General features: G+C 34.4%; 1 long non-coding RNA gene across 9 annotated transcripts; it reads right to left on the bottom strand.

Moving 5' to 3' along the window:
- Window positions 1–8,229: 8,229 nt before the first annotated feature.
- Window positions 8,230–13,840, bottom strand: LOC110918454. 9 transcript variants are annotated; one of them, XR_002581331.2, is made up of 10 exons: window positions 13,480–13,840; window positions 13,035–13,316; window positions 12,679–12,795; window positions 11,570–11,714; window positions 11,132–11,277; window positions 10,768–10,866; window positions 10,033–10,134; window positions 8,845–9,167; window positions 8,594–8,648; window positions 8,230–8,505 (listed from the first exon to the last, which is right to left on the bottom strand). It is a non-coding gene; the product is annotated as an uncharacterized LOC110918454 (long non-coding RNA). The 9 variants fall into 9 exon arrangements; XR_002581332.2 differs by having other exon boundaries at window positions 11,132–11,191; XR_002581333.2 differs by lacking the exon at window positions 11,132–11,277 and having other exon boundaries at window positions 8,845–8,964; window positions 9,074–9,167.
- Between the last annotated feature and the right edge of the window lie 1,118 nt (window positions 13,841–14,958).

Genomic DNA, 14,958 nt, shown 5'->3' with positions numbered 1-14,958 from the left:
AGAATTGCAATCGGGCGTTCGCACGAGACGTCAAATTGACCAGGGCTTAACATGTTTTTATTCTACAGTAGCACCTTTACAAACTGAATTTTCATTAAGTTGTTTTATCTCGCAGGTCGAACCAAGAACTTACAAAGAGGCGCTTACTGAAGACTCTTGGGTCATAGCGATGCAAGAAGAGTTAAGTCAGTTTGAAAAGTTGGGGGTGTGGAAGTTGGTTGATTTACCGGATGGTCAAAGGAAAATCAATACAAAATGGGTTTTCAAATGTAAGAGGGACGATAGAGGAGTGGTTGTAAGGAACAAAGCTCGACTCGTTGTTCAGGGCTTTAGTCAACAGGAGGGGATTGATTTTACCGAAGTCTATGCTCCTGTCGCACGACTAGAGGCTATCAGAATTTTCCTAGCATTTGCGTCTTGGAAGAATTTCAAAGTATATCAGTTAGATGTTAAATCAGCGTTTCTTTATGGGAAGGTCAAAGAGGAGGTTTATGTTGGTCAGCCGCCGGGCTTTACTGACCCAATCCACAAGAACAAAGTTTATTTGCTGGACAAAGCGTTGTATGGTTTACATCAGGCGCCGAGAGCCTGGTACGAGACTTTGTCTCAACACCTACTCACTAACCAGTTTATACGTGGAAAAGTGGATGCCACTCTCTTCACTAAAGTCGTTGATGGTCATCTTCTGATAGTACAAATTTATGTGGACGATATAATTTTTGGGTCAACGAATGAGAAATTGTGCAAAGATTTCGAACAGGTGAAGAAGCAGAAATTCGAAATGTCATCAATGGGGGAGATGAAATTCTTTCTGGGTTTACAAGTTGAACAACTTCCTGAGGGAATTTTCATTCATCAAACGAAGTATGTGCATGATATTCTAGAGAAATTTGGAATGTCAAGTTCTACTCCAGCTGCTACCCCACTTGCGACTAATCATGGGATTCACCCAGATCTCACCGGAGACAGGGCTGATGAAACGTTTTACCGTTCCATGATAGGTTCTTTGATGTATCTGACTGCTTCACGTCCTGACATCATGTACCCAACGTGCCTCGCAGCAAGATTTCAGTCTAACCCGAGAGCATTGCACATGATTATTGTCAAAAGGATATTACGTTACCTGAAAGGTACTCCATCATTGGGGTTATGGTATCCTAGAAAAGGCGTTTTTACGCTCGAAGGGTATTCCGATTCAGATTTCGGATGCTGCAAAGTCAACGCGAAATCAACAACTGCAGGATGCCAGTTCTTTGGTCCGAGATTGGTTACCTGGCAGTGTAAGAAACAAACATCTGTGGCGCTATCTACATGTGAAGCGGAGTACGTTTCTGCTAGCAGTTGCTGCTCTCAGATCCTGTGGATACAGCAACAGATGCGCGTCTACGGTTTGCAGTTTCTTAACACACCTCTGTTTGTTGATAATGAGGCCGCAATTAATATAACTAAAAATCCAGTACATCATGCTAAAACTAAACATATCGAAATTCGTCATCACTTTATTCGCGATTGCTTCGAGAAAAAGTTGATACGAATTGAGAAAATCCACACTGACGAACAAAAAGCTGATTTGCATACCAAAGCTTTTGATAAAAATCGGTTTCAATATTTGTTAAAACTTAATGGTATGAAATTGCTTTCGGTGTCGGATGGGGTTGTGAGCGTTGATGAGAGTACTGTTGCGGATGAAGATGAGAAACAATCTACGATGGTTTGTCGGTTTTTTACATGTTTTGGTATTTAGGGGGAGATAGATAGTTGTACATAGTTTGTTTTCAGAAAAATACAAAAACGGTAAAAAATGCAAAAATACAAAAACATGATAAAATTGAAAAAGAGCTTGTGTATATAGGGAAAATGATTGTACATCAGCTAGACAATTACAGTATGCTAAAGATTTGGAAAGACAAAATGAGTTAAACAGTCTCACTAACGATGTGTCGATAGGTTTTCGTACATTTAGTAGATTTATTCGGGATATAAACCTAAAATTTCAAACTGGTGAAATTCGTGGGGAACATTACTTGGATATATAGGTAACCCCTGAAATCTCGTTTGAAAGGTCTCGTATTCTGATATACTAGGTGTTTGTACTCTATGATGTCTGGGGTATTATTCCGGGACTTCTGCTGAACGGTAGTTCTGACCTAGTCCTAGGCTAATACTTTATCCAAAATGCTTGAAATATAGCATGAAGCCCTCAGCTGATTAGACAATAAAATTGATAATCATCTGTTGTAGCTGAAAAGATCCTCTAAAGGGGACACACTACTAAGTCGAAGCTGATATCTCTCTGCTGAACGGAAGTTCTGACCTGAGATCCCTCAGTTCTCGCATTTAACCTCTAATTTATGAACAGACATCATTGTAGTATTCTTGCCTGTAAGACTGAATATTGGGATTCTGGATACGGGAGTATATTCAAGAGGTGGGACACATGAATTGATCTAAGTTCTTAAAACACTTAAACGGTATCCTGAATAGATTGAAGTTTGTGTGAGAATTTAAGATGGATCAGTATATCGACAATCGAGGTGAATTGTTTAAATATGAGTATGTAATGTAGCTTAACGGTACTTGTAATCTGTCTGAAAAGCTGATATGATTCCCTGACACGCTTGCCAAAAATAAGCTTGTAAATAGTTTACTTTCTGCAATTTTAAGTTTTCTGTTATTTCATTTCTTAGTTTAGATCACCTTAAAATCCAAAAAGATTTTACATTTCTGCTTTATTTTAGACAAAACAGAGTGGAAAGTTGATTGTCGGATTCTAGAAAGATGAAGCAGATGCAGGAGATTCTGAGCTGAAGAATGAGAAGAGCTTACATTGTTGGAAGTTTGATTGTTTTCTGTGTCAAAAACAAGTTCATTAATTTGATACTTGTTATTTTCAGAAAAAGTTAAAAAATGATTTTACTAAATCAGTTGAGTTCGTCAAAAGTTCAACCAGGGTCATTAAATTGAACTTGGTAGATTAATCGAGTAATCAAGGTCATTAAATTGAACTTGAATACTTGAGTGGATTGCTAGAGCTGATTAAGTTTTGTTTTTATTGGTTGAAATAGATGAATTTTAATATTATGGGTAGAATAACAGGTTTGGACTTTAAATTCCAACGGAGGCAAATTGTCAAAGCTTGAACCAGATATCTCAAGACCTCAGCATACTAAGAGGGGGAGTCTGTGAAAAGGGGAGTCTGGATCAACAGCTATTGGGAAGTTGAAGTTAGAGCCAGGTGTTAATCCTGAAACCTGTGAAGAATGTTTGTGAGAATAGACAGAGTTGAGGAAAAGACTAAGACTGAAGACTGTGGAACTGAAGACTGATAAAGACTACGTCAACATCCAAGGGGGAGTCTGTTGATGCACGGAATGTCTGTTGACTGCGTCTACAAGAAGTCTGAAGTCAAGATTAGTCAACAGGGGGTCAAAATGTAAAATATGTAACATTTGCATATAGGTTCGCTTATTTGTCACAAGTTACATAGTGGTCCGCTCATAGGGTCTTAGCTGGTCCGCCTATGTGTCAAGTTGTAACAGGTTCGCTTATATGGCCTGTCATATAAGCGAACCAGGATGTCTATATATAGGGTGGTCATCCGAGCGGACCTCAGGACGTATGTTTGTATGCTGGAGTGAAACTCTGTCAAATTTTCAGTAGAAAAGCAATAAAAGCAAAGGAAATTAATAGGACAAGCTGTTGTAACCTTGCATATTCTGATTCCGCCTTTATATGTGAGGATGAGCTACTCTGACTGACTTTTCGGGTCAAAGAACGGTCCAACAAAACACACATACAAGTGTGTGAGAGAGAAGAAGTTTGAAGTATGTTGTTTTAGAGAGAGAACGATGACACACGCACGAGTGTGTGTGTGAGAAGAAGGTTTGAAGATCTTCTTCATGTTCATCGGACGGTTATAGATTCGGTAAGTGTTCTTGAAATATCATTTCACACTTGATTTTTTGTTGAAATGGTTATTAATATGTTTTTGTGTGCTAAAAGTGTTTTAGTAATGGTTGTTAATATGATTTTGTATTTTAAATAAATCATAAACTTTAGGATGAGATTTTGAACGGGTTTTTTTGTTGGTTTGGTTGCTTGTTAGGGGCTTTTGATCTTAACAGTAGCTGTTTTTTGTTGGTTTGGGTTGCTTGTTTGGGCTTTTGATCTGAACAGTAGCTGTTTGGTTGCTTGATTCACAGACTCAGGCCCATAACATGTGTTAAGCCCCCCTGTTAGAATGTTATATAACGTGTGTTGATTTACAGAAACAAACCAATAAAGATATTCAATTGACAAGCTGGATAGATGTAGGCGAAGTTAATGCGTGTTCTAGTAATGGTTAATGTTCATGTATTTTAAATAAATCCAAAACTTTATGATGAGATTTTGAACGGGTTTTTTTGTTGGTTTGGTTGCTTGTTTGGGGCTTTTGATCTTAACAATAATTGTTTTTTTGTTGGGTTGCTTGATTTACAGAGACAGACCCATAACATGTATTAAGCACCTGTTAGAATGATATATAACGTGTGTTGATTTACAGAAACAGATCCATAAAAGATATTCAATTGACAAGCTGGATGGATGTAGGCGACGTTAATGCGAGGACATTGAATAAGTCACATCCTTTGGAAAAGAAGTCTTCGTTCATTTATAACGTGTGTTGGTGGTTCATGCTGTAACAGAACACCATGATGTAACCTGACATGTGTTCATGTATAACATGTGTTAAGCCCCTGTTAGAATGATATATAACGTGTGTTAACCTTTTGTTAATTAAAAAAAACAAGTAATATCTATTTTATTTTTGTTGATGTTTAAAATATCCGATAATGTGGATACTGAGCGTAAAACTTGTACAAGTAATAAATGTACAAGTTAGTATGTAATGTGTAATATGAAACGAGCCATTTATGGTAACACATGTACCGGTAATTTTGGAATATATAATATGAAACGGGTCATTTGTTTTGCACATTTTGGAATGTATAACATGTGTTAAGCCTCTGTTATAATCTTTTTGTAACCTGACATGTATTCATGTATAAGCTAGTGGTTTACAAAACACCATGATGTGTATATACTAATCTAACATGTGTTACAATTTGTCTGTTCGGGACATGTAATTGCTTAACATGTGACAAGGGTGAAAAAAGTCGACGGGGCAATGAGTTTAATGGTGAGCTTAGTTAATATCGTAATCTTGTTGTAACCCCACTTATACAATATCGTAATCTTGTTGTAACCCCACTTGTATACATATGATAACATGTAAGCATCCATTATAACCCGACTTGTATTCATGTATATGAAAGTGGTTTGCAAAACACCATGATGTGCATATACTGATCGTAACACGTGTACAAGTTAATATGGAACATACAAGTTAATATTGTAACACCGTATACCTGGGAAAACATGTGTTAAGCCTCTGTTATAATCTTGGTTTAACCCAACATGGTGTCATGTATAAGCTAGTGGTTTCCAAAACACCATGATTTGTATATACATACTGTAACATGTGTAATGTGTGTTAAGCCTCTATTATAACGTGTGTTAAGACTTCCAGAATGGATGCATAAACTCCAATAGTAACTTAATAACAACATAGTATACCTGATATAACGTGTGTTAAGCCTCTTTTATAACGTGTGTTAAGACTTCCAGAATGTGTTAAGTCCATACCGTTTTAACATCATGTACTAGACAAAACAATAAGAGTCTCACATTACATATTACTAGTAAACGAAAATACATAGCACTAAGAAAATGGTGGAGCTTCCTTTGACAGTCTGCCTTAGCTTTTCAGCGGCTACCTTTGCTGCCTTAGCTTTTCAGCGGCTACCCTTGCTTGTTTGGGTCGGTCTTAAAACGGTTTGTAAACATGTGGGTGTGTGTATGCCAGGGAAGTTATAAAAATGTGTTTTCATGTCACGCGTAACACATGTTACGTTGTACATGAGTTTCATGTCACATGTAACAAATGCATGTCTGAGAAGTTCAAGCTATAACACGTGTTAGTTGTGTTGTGCTGTAACATAAACATGGTCATGATCCTTGATCATCTGATCCACGTTTGACGAAACCAACGGTCCCAAGAATTGGATCTTATTTCCCTTGTATCCATCACCGTCCTAATAACAAAAAGATAAGATAACCGTTAAGTCGTTAACCAAACATAAATATTAACACATTCATAGCCAGAAATTTTTTTTTTCTCAAATAACATCACAAAAACAGTTACTATTCAGATCAAAAGCCCCAAACAAAGCAACCAAACCAACAAAAAACAGTTACTATTCAGATCAAAAGCCCAAACAAGCAACCAAACCAAGCACAACTTTTTAGCACAAAAATAAAAACCTGCAAATTACATAAACATTTACCCCTTTTAAGAACCATTTTAACAAAAAAAAAAATCATGTTTCATCTCTAAAACTGCCATTACACAAAAACCTATTAACAACCATTTTAACAAAAACATCAAGTGTGAAATGATTTTTTTAAAATAAAATACTCAAGAGAATGTTGTTTCTCTCTCTAAAACATCAACTTTCTCTCTCTAAAACACTTCCCGGATCTAGAACCATGCGATGAACATGATGAAGATCTTCAAACTTGCTTCTCTTTATGTGTTCTTGGTGTTCTTGATAAACATGATGAAGATTGTAGAGCAAACCTGGAACATTATCTTCATTGTATAACACATCATCGTTGTCAATGAAGATGTTTTGGGTTTTCATGGTCGAGCACATCAGAGTATCCTCCATTTTCCTTTAGATCTACCATTGTTGATGGATGTTCCATAGTGCATTGATGGCGGATCTAGTGTGAAATGAGTGGTTTAAGAAGATTAACATATTTTGAAAAAAAACTAGTTAATTTGAAATAAAGTAAAGAAAATGGAGGATGATGGGTGAGAATGATGTGATGGGTGATAGTGTCAAATCAGGTTGGTCAAAATATCTTGAGAGTGGGGTATGAATATGTAAATTTACCAATGTGCCCTCAAAAGCTAAAAAGGATATGAAGGTGGCTGGGACACGTGGCAACATGTAGGCCATTAGATGAGTTTGCAAAGTTTTCTAAAAATTTAAGGTTTTCTATGGAGCATTACCCTATATATATATATATATATATATATATATATATATATATATATATATATATATATATATAGATATATATATATATATATATATATATATATATGTTTCAATAGTTAGAGTTTTAACAATTTTAAAAGGCCTAAAATTTAAACCCAAACTAAATAATAAGTAATGGTAAAATGGGTCACTCGGTTTTAAAAAGCCCACAATCAAACCTAGAGGTGCACAAACCGGGTTGGTTAACCGTTTATACCGATTAATTTGACTATTTGACTTTAACTGGTTAATGCTTTAATCGGTACGGGTTATCTTTTCGGTTAACCGGTCTATCGGTTTAAAAAACCGGTTAATAACTTGTTCCTATACCAAATATTTATAACCGGTTACTAACCTACGGTTAAAAATAACCACTAACCGGTTACGGTTAATTAACCCTTTTTTTGTGCACCCATTTTTATATATATGTGACTAGCCTAAGATCCCGCGAGTTTCGCGGGTGGCTTAACACAAACGTATAAAAATGATACTAAAATAAAAAATTATAGATAAATGAGTAGCCTAAGCCCACTATCAAAAGGCCGCCCAAAGGTCCATTACGACAAAAATATACCTTCGTGTTATCGCTTCAAGTTCAACCCATGCTAATTATATATAGTTAAGTACCCGTATGCTACATGTGTTACACAATGCTAATTATTTAATTTATAAGTCCGTACATGATATTTTGAAATGAAAGAATCTCTGATATCCTGGCAAAACACGAACTGAGTAACAACAAACTTTATAATTCATAATTCCGTATATGAATTACATTACATGTTACATATAATAAGAAAAAAATGAAATTACATTAATATTACATAAAATAAGTAAAATATAAGCTATATTAAATTACATGTAAAATCAAACTTGCTGCATGAATTTGAATCCATATTTTGACTATTTTGAAAAGAAGAATACCTAACAAACAAAACAGAATCACCAACTTTAAGCCTTTTTGCTTAAATAAACATGCTCCTAACATGTGGTAAGCAGATGGTGGCTTCCCTGCATTAGAATACAATACAACCCAAATAAAGGTTTAGCTTATTTTTGTTTCAATAAAATAGCACACCAGAACTCAACCGCAACACTTCTGAGTACTTCTTTTGATGAGTATAACCTTAAGTGAAAAGGCCACTTTTCCCGGGCATTACACTATGCACCCATGAGATGTTACATGAATATTTATACATAAACTGACATGATTCAGTACTAAGTTTAGCCGGTGAATTCACTTCATGATATACACAAGTACAAAATAGTGAGCAACTTGAAAGCTTAGTAATAGATATAATGGCGGGGTGTTCAATAAACAGCACGGGAACTCCTTGCCCCATTATAGTTGGTGATCCCACTGCATATGCAAGACAGTCAATAAACCCATCAAAATGTGGACATATATTAAAAAGGTCAATAAATATAGTATGCGTAGAATGATATACCTCGTTGCTTCAAAAACTCAATTGCCACATTCACCTGATCAGCTGGCAACAGGGGCTGATATATACAAAACAATTATTTCAATATGTATGATTAAAGAAACAATATAATTACAATGATCACTATATCTTTGAAATTAAACAACTAAAAAAACTGTGTGTATTAAAAACATATTTTCAGCAACTTTCAGCCCATTTGACCCATTTCAATGGTACCCTCCTGATACATTTAAAGTAGAAATAAACCCACTTACCAAACCCTAAACCTTCTCAGGTTTATTAATTTTTGCAACTCGGCGAGCTCCACCTTTGTTGTTAGAAATAGAAACAACTGGAAAAAGACTCTCAAGCTCTATTAAACCAATTTCAGGAGCCTACAAAAATTACTTTCATGTAAAGGAATATGTACATAACAGCCAGAAAATAATATACTATTACATGGGAAGTATCTATTGAGCAAAGTAAAAAAATCAAGAACTTAACTTGGCTGGTCTTCTTGTGTTTTAGTATCAGCCCATAAATTCCCTTGGCTGATCCATTTCATAATATATTTGTAGAAGAACCAATCAAAATCTGCCTAGTATCAGCCCATAAATAACCCGGAAATTTTCCGGGTAGGAAAATTTAATTAAAAACAAACAAAAGTACAAAAATAACATTTTTAACAGCAAGTACTTCTGGACGGCGTTTTAACGCATCAAAAATTGCATAAAGCTAGGTATTTTATCGTCTTTCAACAGCAACCCAAACCAAACTGTCATCATGTAGTCACTCAAATTTCTGAGATTATCTTTCTGAGCTTCCTAAACGGCGGGTACCATTTCCATTTCATGTTGTGATTTTTTAGGTTATTTGCCAGTTTCTGGTATGGTCGGAGATGTTATGATATTGCCACCAAATAAGCAACCCATTCGGGACTTCAAGGAACTTAGAAGTTGTAGGTTGTTAGGAAGGTTTTCATGTGAAATAACTTGAAGCTCAGACTCGGCACGCAGAGCAACAAGGTGCACGAAGGATGAATAACTTTTTAGTAACCAGGTGACGAAATGGGTCGGGTCAGGTTGACCCTACAATGCTTGCGATTCCAAACAAAATTAAATCTTTTTTATATTTATTTAGTGTGTACTATATGATTACACATTTACATAAATCATATCATTTCAAAAGTAATCTATTCCTTGTAATAAAATGCTTTATGAGAATTTAAGCATAAAACAAAACACTTTGGGTATCTTTAGACTTGTTTGACCCGGTTACTTTTAAGCTAAATTTCTTTTAATTGATCTGTTTGGCCCGATCATAAGAAACAGGCTCAATTGTGAATCCTACCATTGTGGCTAGTATACACGGAGCAGCAGCTAAATGACTAAACCAAAATCAGTATATCTGTAACCTCTATTATTTTAGAAGTGAAGTGTAACAAAACAGGGCAAAGACAATACCTGAAAAAGTTGTTGCCCGCCGTCTTCACTGGTGCTAAATAGTTTCAGACCTTTATTCCAGTTTTCATGCACCCTTATTGTTTTATTTAATTAGAAGAACATCTGAAAACAATAACCAATATATAGCTGATTTAAGTCATCATTTGTAGGCTTGTTTGAGTTATGTCATCCTTAAAGGCCATAAATTATTTCTAAAATGGAAAATATTTCATCTGATTGTGTCGATTAGCCTGTTTTGGCACGGACCCTTAATGGCCCAAATCGATTTTGAATAATGAACCAATGACCGGAATCAGTTCTGACCCGCAACCAGTGCTGACCCAAATTAGTTCCTATTTGAACCGCATTGACACTTGAACACGTACACTCAAAAAAATTTCCGACCCAAATCCGTTCCTATCTAACAAAACTTACGTTATAAAAGAGTATTGCATCTGTAGATCCAATGCCGATGATATGACGGTTCGATTCTAGAGTACAATAATCATTATAATATACAATAATCATTATCCAAAATTCAACCAACATATCTTTCCTACTTCATAGTTCAACCAATCGCCTATCCACCTTTGTGTGTATATATATTATAAGTGGCAAAAGGATACCCAATCATTAAAACACATAGAAAGGAAAAAAGCCACATTCAATTTCCATCAAACATGCAACTATACGCGATCAAACAATCAACAATACTGAAACAAATATCAAAATAAGCATCATAAAAAAATTAATTACCATACAACAGTTCCATGTCCACTTGGTTAGATCTTGAAATCCCCCAATAACTCGAAACCGCAGCCTGATCACAGTTCCGATATCGGCCTATTTTGAAGTCTGCAATCAAATCAAATCAAAGATATGAATATTATATTTATATTCCCCTAAAAACAAAGCACCTATCTTATATATGCATTTCATTGTTTCCAGTCACTTAAAATCCAAATAACAAAAACAATCAAGTAAATAACAACACAACAACAATGTAACTGAATCAAACTTTTCTACCCAATCGACGAATTTAAAAAAATTACCGAACAAAAACATGACAAAAAAAGTTAAAAAATTAATAAATAATCTCAAACATGTGATATATACTTACCAATGTGTAACGGCAAAGGTGGACTAGAAGTACGAACGACTCGATCTTTCACATTTTAACCTTTTACATATTAGAGATTAAAAAAATCGAATTGATCTATTCATAAGTAAATGAATCTTTAGTAATTTAAGGCCCTCCTTGTTTTCCTAAAGATCAAGAACACATATTTTTGTGAATCGATTGGAGAAGAATATTGATGTAGAGGGACGAAGAAGGGCTGCTATTGTATATAAGAGAAATGAAACGCAGACAATGACCTCAATAATTGAGATCTGTTAATTTATATTAGATCCGAAAAAGGGGAAGTGGGTGATCCAAATCAAGAAATCCAAATTGATTTAATCGGATCCCGTGTGGATTTTTATTAAAATGGAGCCCAATAAATGGATACAACATAAGAAAACTGAAAACTGTAAACATAAAAAAACGATATCATACCTGTCGGCTGTCATAACAATGGATATTTTCAACTCCCATTGACATCCATCAACCATCTTAAGAATAAAATTCTGAATTGTCATGTAAACTCATCATTCATTATCCAGCATATTCAATTGTAGCCTTGTTAAATACAATTCCATCACTGCAAAGGCATTTCCAATAACATTGAACCAGAGGTAAAATTGTCTTAAAATTGTTTGGATAATGAATGATTAGTTAGTCAAATAGTATAGCCAATTTTCATGAGCTGATACAAAGTGGGCTCATATATCAAATCAAAATATTGAGCAGTTGACAACTTAGTAGACATGATGAACTGTAAGTGGTAAATCGAGGCCCTCAATTGAGCCAATTAAAAGCAAAGAAGCAGCAAATACATATATATTTAATAAACCACATAATATATTCTCTAAATATACTTGTCTTCCAACTTTGCTTCATAACTCGCGAACAAATGAGTCGTGAATAAGGGAGACCTTCATATGTGAATAACCCGTCATCTTCAAAGGTCTAACGTTAAGAATTCTTTGCGTAACATGTATGTGCATTTTGTGTCAGTGTTAGGTAGAGATGTGCATTCAGCTGAGTTTTTATTTGATTCAAAGCTCCAAATTTGGTAGGGATTAGGATTCGATGTCCATCTTTTGGTAAGAGCTGAAGTGAGGCTAGAAACAGGTAAGTGGGGAGATTAAAAAAATACTTTATAGGTCTATTGGTTGTTTAAAAAGTTGGATTAATTAACTTATAGATGAAAAAAATATGTAAAAATAATAAACCCAATAAAAAGACCACCTCTTTAAGTTACATTTTTAGGATAATTTCATATTTTATTTTTTATGTATTCTGAAATAGCAAATTTATATATATTATGAAATTTGGAAAGAGTAGTGACTTATTTAAGTCGACCGGGGTTGACACGTTCCAACCCACCCAAAAACCATAAATGAAAAAGCTTAAAAATAAGTAAAAGCATGAACAAATAATGTACCACTCCGTGTCTTAGTAAAAATTGATGGCACAATTGAACACTTAATTGAGAATCAAACAACAATTACCTATAACTAATGGTTCAAAACAAATAAAAATTTGTAAAGACTACTTCTTACCAGATGAAGAAGACTTCCACTATTCCCTATTGTCAGTTACAGAGATTCCTGTAGCATCTCCTTGCACTGTTCTAGTCCGCAACATTCATTTTCACTTATTGGTTCCCTCCTCCAATGCTATGAGTTTAAAACAAAATAAAAAAAAGACAATCATCAGTTTATGATAGAACTTAACGATCCATTCACTTATATATGATAGAACTTAACTATTTTACAATGCTGTAAAAAAAGCTAATGTTTACTCAATTGACACATCTTATGTTTTGTGGATTCCGACCAAAACATAAATTAGTATCTATGATACACATAAATAAACTGAGTTTATGTAATTAAAATAAAATGAAAAGGAATCATACAGAGGAAGAATGACTGGCGGCTCCATGGGTACAATCAATAAAAGTGTGAAGCTTGCGAGAATCACCGGAATTGACTCTTGGTCTCGCCAAACAGATGGAATACAGAATCTATTTATACTTTGCGATTGAGCCTAAAGTGATGATTAAGTATGGTGAACAACACGGCAACACAAACATCCAATTCTTCCAAATCCGGGTAAAGAAAAACCATTGATGGTTGCAGAGATTGAGCAGAGATGGCACTAAGATACCTTATTTGTAAGCCGCCACCACCGGTTAAACCTTGTTGCAATTGATGAAAAAAAAACAAATCGATGTCCAATGAATAGCCATAATCTGAACTTATATGTAAAAAACGTAATCTGAACAAAAATAAACCCTAATCTCATAATCGAATTCATGAAAAAACTAAAAACAAAACAACATAATTGTAAGATATACTCACATTGTTTTGAAATCGCTTGTCACATAAACAAATGTAACAGATTGCGATTTTGGGATTTAGGGTTTTTTTGAGAATGTGGTATTGATTTGTCGTTGTGTGGGAAAGGATATATAAGATCTGATTATACCTGTTAACCAAAACCTTGTATAATCTAATCGATCGAATAATAGATGTCTGATCTTCAAGCAACAATAAAGAACTGTTGGTTCTCATTGAATTGGGCTTTGGAATTGGAATGAGTAAAAAGGAAGAAGAAATGGCACACGAACAGCTTTGGTTTCTAGGGTTTGTGGAGAATGTCAAAGTGTGAGAAGGAAGAATGAGTAAAAAGAATATAAAGGATCCGTTTGGATCATTACGTGACCCAAGTACTGCCGGATCCCGCGTCCAAGCTTATATATTGGTTTGTGTATTGTGAAATATGGTGTGTTTTGGCAGTCAATAGAGGAAAAAGGGTATTAATCAAATGCCAAGTGTCAACTAATGGGTTAAGCTAATGACAAGTGGCTAAAAATTATTTTGCTTTATTAGAAGTAGTAGATTAATGAGTTTATATTATAGGACGGATAGGGCCGGATTTTTTTATCTCACCAAGGATCCAAATTTTTTTTAACATTCTCGGAGAAAACCCTACTTGATATATCATTAATCTACTGTATTTGCAATAATATGCATGTTCCTATAGCCTTGGAAAGAATTAATAAAAATCCAACGAATCTGTTAAATCGGCTAATTATTCGAATGTTTTCCTTGCCTTCTAATCATAAAAGATATTTTGATTCTTGAATCATGGGAAAACAAAGTATCAAATGATTTAGTTTAATACTGCAGGATCGATAAAAGTAGTGGGGTTAGTTACGGTACAAACCATATTTATATTACAAAATGTGAGAACATATCCTAGCACTTAAAAAAGTTGAATTAGCACATACTAAAACAATATATACATAAAAGTAGCACTTTTGAATTATATTAGCACATGAAAATTAATCAAGATGATTGATTTTAGCACATATGTGAATAATATCAGTACTTTTCTTTATGAAAAATTATATAAGCACATTTATAAGGAATTCAATAGAATTGATATTATTTATGTTATTATTTTATCATTTCTCTCATGACACTTTTTGAATGGTAATTGTTTGGATGGCACATGACACTTTTTAAATGATTCTTACAGTTTGTATATGAAATGTGGTTTGTATTTGATCATACTCCTAAAAGTAGCTAATCAATGTGGGTGCACAACAGGCATAACAAAGGTTCTAATTAGGGGTGTTCATCGAATCAAATTTTCGAATTATTCGAATAATTTTTATTTTCCCTTGAATTCGTATTCGATTCGAATTCGATTAAAATCTACCAAATTCGATTCGAATTCGGATTCAAATAAAAAACCCAATTCGTATTCAATTAAAAATTCGAATTCGAATAAATTTGATTTGATTTAGATTCTTTAAAAACATGTAAAAAACT

Source organism: Helianthus annuus, chromosome 16 (assembly GCF_002127325.2).
Source record: "Helianthus annuus cultivar XRQ/B chromosome 16, HanXRQr2.0-SUNRISE, whole genome shotgun sequence".
NCBI lineage: Eukaryota > Viridiplantae > Streptophyta > Magnoliopsida > Asterales > Asteraceae > Helianthus > Helianthus annuus.
This window is presented reverse-complemented; position numbering and strand designations above follow the sequence as displayed.